Below are 9,184 nucleotides of genomic sequence, written 5' to 3'. Positions count from 1 at the left end.
TCGTGCATCAATTTTCACAAATCATAGTGTATTTTCGGTGCAGTCTCACAAATCATAATCGTATATAACTCTCACCCGAAGAACTTCAGGTCTGTCCATGAAACACAGAGCGTTGCTGAAGTGCCATATATTACAGGTGGCTGATATGTTCAGAAACAAGTATCTGTTGAGGTATTTGCCTTTGAAGACGCGCAGTTCACAGCCTGCATTTTATTTACAGATGAGGTAGGGTTCGCAAGAGTTGGCATTGTAAACTGCCACAACATGCACGTGTGGGCAGAATGAAGTGCTCGAGGAGTAATGATAGTGAGGCATCACGATCGATTCATTATCACTGTATATGTAGTAATTGTCGATGGCAGATTCATAGGTCCATCGAATTTGCCTAACAGATTAACAGTTGCTATGAACTACCAATATCAGCGCCATGAATTGCAAGCGCTATTGGAGAACGGTACCCTGTCAGATAGACAACGACTGTGGCTTATACACGGGAGGGCACCACACCATTTTCTACGCGTCACGTGTCTGCACCCCAATTCCACGATGTTTCGTGGGCAATGAATGCTTGGTCGATTTGGGGGAGGGGACCAGACAGCGAGGTCATCGGTCCCAGAGGATTAGGGAGGGATTGGGAACGAAGTCGACTGTGGTCTTTCAAAGGAATCACCTGCACATATGCCTGAAGCGATTTAGGGAAATCACGGGAAACCTAAATCAGGATGGCTGGACGCGGGTTTGAGCCGTCGTCCTCCCGAATGCGAGTCCAGTGTGCTAACCACTACGCCACCTCGCTCGCTGTCACTGAACGGAGTGGTGGAGGAAGTCCAGTAGCGTGGTTTCCCCGTTCACCGAACCTGTATCCGTTGGAATTTCTGGCTCTGAAGACATTTAAAGGCATTGGTTTATAGCCCCCGCCCCTCGACAAATGGTTCAAATGGCTCTGAGCGCTATGGGACTTAACTTCTAAGGTCATCAGTCCCCAAGAACTTAGAACTACTTAAACGTAACTAACCCAAGGACGCGGTCGCGCGGTTCCAGACTGTAGCGCCTAGAACCGCACGGCCACCCCGGCCGGCCCCTCGACAAAGTGCAGGCGTTCTTATGAGACTTCGTGATCAATGCATGAGACGCAATCCGATTGAAGCCAAGTCTATTGAAAGACTGCGTGGTCCACTGCGAAGAAGGGCTGAAGAGTGCGTAAGGAGGCCTGTTAGCCACATGCAGCGCTGCCTGTAGTACCTACTTCTGTGTAACAAACAGATGAGAGGACGGTGTGTTCCAATATCTCATCAGGTATTGGTCTCCGGACAGATCGCTATAGGAACTTTTCTTCTAGATTCGGCCAATACTACCTCCTGTGGAAATATGTGACACTTCTATACCGAAATTCCGACGCTGCCTTCGGGAGGTTTCCTCTAACAGGGCGGCGGGAACACTAAAGGGATTTCGGCTCGACCTTTGCTCAACGTCACCCTGAGAGCACCCGTTGAAAGTGAGTGAGTGTGTGTGTGTGTGTGTGTGTGTGTGTGTGTGTGTACGAGGGCGGGACGAATCTGGCCGACACAAAGCCTGAGCCGGTCGGAAATCGCAGGAGAGCGCAGTGGATCGCCTGGCTGTAATCCGGAGACCTACACGCGCCGGTAAGTAATTAGATCGAGCCAGCCGGCCGGCACGACAATGGCTCATTCATCGCCATGGCAACCGCTGAGTGGGCCTCCGCTGCCGCCGCCGCCGCCGTCGCCTCCGCGGCGTCCGGGCCTTTGGCAGAGCCGCACCCCGGCAAACACTGTCCCCGGATAATCGAAAACGCAATGGCTGCAGTGCTACTGTGTCCAGCTTGTGGTGACTTCAAAGAATTTTTCCCTCTTTCTGCAACCACCTGTCGCTACTGCTTATATGAGGAAGATGCCGCAGCTCTGCTTTTGCACTACCTCTTTTCTGCCTGATATTTTACAGGCCGTTAGAGGGAGCAGGAACGAAGTTTTCGGCGGCACCTCCATGTAATACAAAAAATAAAAATAAATTATTCAAAAAGTTAACAAATTGTAACAAAGATGAAAAGAAAAGATGATTGCCATCCTGGGAAATGTGTGATGAGACCTTAAAACCTCACTGGATACATTTAAGTACGTAGCTAGGAAGAACGGAGAAACTAAAACAAGGAGAAAATGTGTAGAATGAGAAACAACGAAAATGAGTGCAAGTGAGGATTATTAGCTTTTACCATAATATCTACTCCTGCCCGGCTAGCCGAGCGGTCTAACGCGCTGATTCCCTAGCGGGAAGGCGCGCCGGATTAGTATCGAGGTCCGGTGTGCCGGCCAGCCTGTGGATGGTTTTTAAGGCGGTTTTCCATCTACCTCGGCGAATGCAGGCTGGTCCCCCTTATTCCGCCTCAGTTACACTACGTCGGCGATTGCTGCGCAACCACTGTCTCCACGTACGCGTACACCATAATTAGTCTACCATGCAAACATTTGGGGTTACGCTCGTATGGTATGAGACGTTCCCGGGGGGGGGGGGGGGGGGGGCACTGGTGGGCCGAACCGCACAATAACTATGGGTTCGGTTTCGGTGTGGGGAGGGGGCAATGGCCTTGCCGCAGTGGATACACGGGTTCCCGTCAGATAACCGAAGTTAAGCGCTGTCGGGCGTGGCCGGCACTTGGATGGGTGACCGTCCGGGCCGCCATGTGTTGTTGCCATTTTTCGGGGTGCACTCAGCCTCGTGATGCCAACTGAGGAGCTACTCGACGGAATAGTAGCGGCTCCGGTCAAAGAAAATCATCGTAACGACCGGGAATGCGGTGTGCTGACCACACGCCCCTCCTATCCGCATCCTCATCTGAGGATGACACAGCGGTCGGATGGTCCCGATGGGTCACTTGTGGCCTGAAGACGGAGGGCTAGTGCGGTGTGGGGTGGCGGTGGGGTGGGTGGACTGCTGTGGTCTGTCATGGGGTCGTGAACCACTGAGGGCCACGGCGAGACGAAGCCTCTTCAAAAATGGTTCAAATAGCGCTGAGCACTATGGGACTTAACGTCTAAGGTCATCAGTCCCCTAGAACTTAGAACTACTTAAACCTAACTAATCTAAGGACATCACACACATCCATGCCCGAGGCAGGACTCTAACCCGCGACCGTAGCGGTCGCGCGGTTCCAGACTGCAGCGCCTGGAACCGCTCGGCCACCCCAGCCGGCGACGAAGCCTCTCCGTCGTTTCTAGGTCCCCGGTTTAATACATAATACACCTTAATATCTGCTCGTTTTAGTCAGCGATTTAACTTTGGGAATGAATGTAGTCACGTAATTGATAATGGACAACATGTGGAAAATCTTTATAATTCACATTTAAGCCCAAATATTCTTTGAGGAAGCTCGAACAATACCTTCAACATTGACTTTTCATGGGAACGTGAACATCGAATTTTAACTCTTTATGGTTGATACTAAAGTCAATATGGTGTGCATCTTTCAAATGATAACGTAAGATAAGGCGTTGCAGTCATGGACTGTGCGGCTGGTCCCGGCGGGGGTTCGAGTCCTCCCTCGGACATGGGTGTGCGTGTGTGTTTGTCCTTAGGATAATTTAGGTTAAGTAGTGTGTAAGCTTAGGGACTGATGACCTTAGCAGTTAAGTCCCATTAGATTTCACACACATTTGAACACTTTTTTATGGACTTGGCTCCCATTTGACTCAACTAAAAGTCATTACTGCTCCCTCAGGTTATTTAGAATATCTTATTAATTTGACAGAATTGGAAGAAATTTTCGTGAACCACAGTTTTCCAAAATATTTGCTACACTTTCTGAGATTCTTCTGAATTGAAAATTTTGTATGTAGTTGTAAAACTGGCTACATTGCTGTATTAAATTGTACTGCCGTACGAGATAAATTGAATACGGCGGCCTCAAAACTGTTAACATAATCCATCATATTCTTTCCAGTTCTACAAAAATCCGTTTTTGAGCTTTTTCCTAACCGATGATAACGAATGTCTTAACTTCACAAAGTAAAAGATTATTTCCTACAAAGAATAAATCACTAATTTCCCTTTTAAAGATGTTTTATTTGGATTTTCTATGTACATCAAAACTGGAACTATGTAGCCCTATGAACAGTTTTTCTTTCGCTGAAGTAGTGAAAATATAATTGCAAATGCTTCATTAGGATCACACTTCTTATAGGTAACCGGAATATGCACGAGGGCACTTCAAGAAGTAAGTTACACATTATTATGGCAGGCCAAGTAACGTTTTTTGAATGCTACACTACACTCCAAAATGACTCAGATGGATAACACTGTTTTTCAATATAGCCATCCATCTCTGACAACAGTCGTTCAGTTCCTAGATAATGGAAATCCGCTCCTTGCTCACGGAACCAACGAGAACCGCTGCATCCACTGCGTCATCATCAGAAAATCAGCGATTACTGTGAATCATTTCCTCTACTCTCTGGAGATCGTCATATGTAGCCGATATAGATGGCCTTCCTTCGCGATTAACACCCACGTCTGTGCGACATTAGTGAGATTATCGGCACCAATTCATGAAGGCTGTATGTGACAGATCGTGTAGTCCATATACCGACAGGAATTCAAGGATGACTCTGTGAGCAGGCCGGCCGCGGTGGCCGTGCGGTTCTGGCACTGCAGTCCGGAACCGCGGGGCTGCTACGGTCGCAGGTTCGAATCTTACCTCGGGCATAGGTGTGAGTGATGTCCTTAGGTTAGTTAGGTTTAAGTAGTTCTAAGTTCTAGGAGACTTATGACCTAAGATGTTGAGTCCCATAGTGCTCAGAGCCATTTGAACCATTTGAATCTGTGAGCATGTTGGGTAATAAATTTATAAGTATAGTTCTGACGGGTAGTTATCACACACAACAGCACACGCACATTGGCCCACTGCGACGCACCAGTTATCCGTGTCGCAGCAGAATTGCGTCTGCGGGAAACTTTGAACGTTTTTCTCGTTTCTAACAATACGCAGTCCTTTTACACAACGGTCTTAGCGTGGGGGGCGACATGTATAACTTACTTTCTCAAGTCCCTTCGTACCAAAATGAAATGACGTTGACTAATTTATTTAAAAACGTTTATTTTACAGCAAAAGCGTATTCGACCCTTAATCAGACGTCTGCGTCTGTTTTTCAGTGCATACTCAGCAAAAATTGGTGTGATACTCAAATTATTACGCCTAGTTCATTCGCTGTGTTTGACTATGACCGATGTCGGAGCACAATTACTCGTAAACAAGAGACTCCATTGTATTGGTGTTTATTTGATAGTTTTCGCAAAACTCCTATCTCTTAGCACTCCCGGGCGTCGATTGCAGGGGATACAGTCGCCGTTAAGAATTAATGCACAGCTAAACTGCCACCGGTCACGTGTTATATTTCTTTACTACCAGTATCGGACATCAATGAAAACATCTTTAAGTATTCATTGCCCTGGTGGCAGCGAGTTAAAGGTTCAAAGTTTCGTTCGGCGTCCTCGTCAAGCAAGAGGGACAGGAGTTCGATGTAAATACCATAATTGGTAAAATTGGTCAAAAATGTTTAAATTTTTTGCGCCCAAATAGTAGATAGTAGTGTAGCATGTCAGACATTTTGTCTTTAGTTTTCAGAGTTGAATTCGTGCAACGAATGATGTAAAAGCCAGTGAGCAGTGTTACGCTGCTTTTCTTCACGTCTCTGCCTTTGTTTGCGTTATTTTATTATTTCCTACCATCACAGAAGACACATGTTGACTATACAACTCTGAGAGCCCATTTACGATGCGATTAATTACGATTTATTGAAGAAATGCCCAGTGGTGGAACGCGAAACCCGAACGAAAGCTTTAATATAGTCATTTAGAAGAGACGTCCGAAGACAATACTTTGCTCATGTATTGTTGTTAACATATCTTCACATGATGCCTGATTCGTGTTCAGTGATGGCACAAATGGAAGGATCACGACTCTTATAACACTAGGATTTGATGCTAGTTGCTTCACTGAAAACCTACTGAAGAGGACTGATGATGTGCATATTCCTAGTTTTAAGATGTCAAAGGATATTGCCAATAGGGCACGCCAGAAGGATCAGTCTAGAAGGAAAGAGCTACATGAAGACCGAAAATACCAAATGTATGGTTATGGCGAGCATTAAGGTACCTGTTTCTGGCATAAATGCTAATGAAATTATTTGCTCGCATTTTTTGGAACTGTAATTTTTCAGCGTATAAGGAACATTTTCTGTTGAACCATGAAGGAAAAAAGGTGAAATTTCGGACAGACTATAAATACTGTAACATAACTTCCTGTGGCACAAAATCTTTCAAAGTGCATTATCGCGGAATTTATCTAAATTTTGGCTGTTAAAAATTGTTATGTACCATACACGTAAATTTAAAAAAAATGTTGGACGTTTTTTAAGAGTGCTGTTAAAATTCTGAACACGGATTTGTCCGCAGCTCGTGGTCGTGCGGTAGCGTTCTCGCTTCCCGCGCCCGGGTTCCCGGGTTCGATTCCCGGCGGGGTCAGGGATTTTCTCTGCCTCGAGATGACTGGGTGTTGTGTGCTGTCCTTAGGTTAGTTAGGTTTAAGTAGTTCTAAGTTCTAGGGGACTGATGACCATAGATGTTAAGTCCCATAGTGCTCAGAGCCATTTGAACCATTTGAACCAACACGGATTTGTGTATCTAATTACTATGAATAACTTATCAAATTTTGAAACTGACAAGTCAGGAACATCTGAGAAAATGTTGCTCATGTGATAGTACGTGTTCTGAAAGTATCCACGGAGCAAGATGGCGCAGTGGTTAGGGCACTGGACTGGCCTTCGGAGAACGACATTTCAAACTCACGTCCGGTCATCCTGGTTTAGGTTTTCCGTTATTTCCCTAAATCCCACAGGCAAATGTCGGGAAGGTTCCTTTGAAACTGCACGGCCAATTTCCTTCCATATCGTTTCCTAATCCAAGCTTGTGCTCCGTCTGTAATGGCCTCGTTGTCGACGGGACATTAAACACTGATCTCCTCCCCCTGCTGAAAGTATCCGGCAACATCCTGATCGCATTATTTGACAAGGAATTGAAAGAAAACTCCAGATTATAGCCAATAACATAATGACAACATGCATAGAATTTGGTTCAATTATCTCTCCTACAGTAGAAATTACATTAGCTTATGTGTACCTGTATGTTTTCTGATAACGTTCCGCCTTAAGCAATCTCCTTGCATTTTCCAAGTACGCTACGAATGAACGGAGTTTGCTATCTGCTTTACCTACAACCAAGACGACATCGTTTCATCTCTCTGAAAAAAAATAAAAAGTGGTATATCCAGTTGATTAAATCTAATTTTGGCTCACTAGTAACCATTGTTGTTGCTGTTGTCTTCAGTCCTGAGACTGGTTTGATGCAGCTCTCCATGCTACTCTATCCTGTGCAAGCTTCTTCATCTCCCAGTACTTGTGAATCTGATTAGTGTATTCATCTCTTGGTCTCCCACTACGATTTTTACCCTCCACGCTGCCCTCCAATACTAAATTGGTGATCCCTTGATGTTTCAGAATATGTCCTACCAACTGATCCCTTCTTCTAGTCAAGTTGTGGTTCAAATGGCTCTGAGCACTATGGGACTTAACATCTGATGTCATCAGCCCCCTAGAACTTATAGCTACTTAAACCTAACTAACCTAAGACCATCACACACATCCATGCCCGAGGCAGGATTCGAAGCTGCAACCGTAGCGGTCGCGCGGTTCTAGACTGAAGCGCCTAGAACCGCTCGGCCACAGAGGCCGGCAGTCAAGTTGTGCCACAAATTTCTCTGCTCCCCAATCCTATTCAGTACCTCCTCATTAGTTATGTGATCTACCCATCTAATCTTCAGCATTCTTCTGTAACACCACATTTCGAAAGCTTCTATTCTCTTCTTGTCCAAACTATTTTCGTCCATGTTCCACTTCCATACATGGCTACACTCCATACAAATATTTTCATAAACAACTTCCTGACACTAAAATCTATACTCGATGTTAAGAAATTTCTCTTCTTCAGAAACACTTTCCTTGCCATTGCCAGTCTACATTTTATATCCTCTCTACATCGACCGTCATCAGTTATTTTGCTCCCCAAATAGCAAAACTACTTCACTACTTTAAGTGTCTCATTTCCTAATCTAAACCTTACTACTTTAAGTGTCTCATTTCCTAATCTAATTCCCTCAGCATCACACGACTTCATTAGACTACAGTCCATTATCTTCGTTTTGCTTTAGTTGACGTTCATCTTATATGTTCCTTTCAAGATGCTGTCCATTCCATTCAACTGCTCTTCCAAGTCCTTTGGTGTCTCTGACAGAATTACAATGTCATCGGCGAACCTCAAAGTTTTTATTTCTTCTCCATGGATTTTAATTCCTCAACCGAATTTTTCTTTTGTTTCCTTTACTGCTTGCTCAATGCACAGATTGAATAACATCGGGGAGAGGGTACAACCCTGTCTGACTCCTTACCCAACCACTGCTTCCCTTTCATGCCCCTTGTCTCTTATAATTTCCATCTGGTTTCTGTACAAATTGTAAATAGCCTTTCGCTCCCTGTATTTTACCCCTGCCACCTTCAGAATTTGAAAGAGAGTATTCCAGTCAACATTGTCAAAAGCTTTCTCTAAGTCTACAGATGCTAGAAACGTAGGTTTGCCTTTCCGTAATCTATTTTCTAAGATAAGTCGCAAGGTCAGTTTTGATTCACGTGTTCCAACATTTCTACGGAATCCAAACTGATCTTCCACGAGGTCAGTTTCTACCAGTTTTTCCATTCTTCTGTAAAGAATTCGTGTTAGCATTTTGCAGCTGTGGCTTGTTAAACCGTTAGTTTGGTATTTTTCATATCTGTCAACACCTGCTTTCTTTGGGATGGGAATTATTATATTTTTCTTGAAGTCTGAGGGTATTTCGCCTGTCTCATACATCTTGCTCACCTGGTAACCATAGGATACTATAATTAATGTTCTCGGTGCTTCGGTGTATTGGTCGCCATCAAGGGCGACGCACGGTTCAGGCAGGAAGAGCATTTAATACAGGAAACGCGTCTCGAAGGACTTTGTGGTTTATAAGATACTACGCTTATGTGTTTTGTGAAGTGCTCTATCTTAGATTTGTCGACATATAAAGCTTTGCACCACTTTT

General features: G+C 44.8%; 1 pseudogene; it reads left to right on the top strand.

Annotated features, from left to right (window-relative positions):
* The first annotated feature begins 2,589 nt into the window (after positions 1–2,589).
* On the top strand, positions 2,590–2,707 carry LOC126476767 (5S ribosomal RNA; annotated as a pseudogene).
* The last annotated feature ends 6,477 nt before the right edge of the window (positions 2,708–9,184 follow it).

This window comes from Schistocerca serialis, chromosome 4 (genome assembly GCF_023864345.2).
Source record: "Schistocerca serialis cubense isolate TAMUIC-IGC-003099 chromosome 4, iqSchSeri2.2, whole genome shotgun sequence".
NCBI classification, from domain to species: Eukaryota; Metazoa; Arthropoda; class Insecta; order Orthoptera; family Acrididae; genus Schistocerca; species Schistocerca serialis.
The sequence above is the reverse complement of the archived record's forward strand: the minus strand, read 5'-3'. Positions and strand labels throughout refer to the sequence as shown.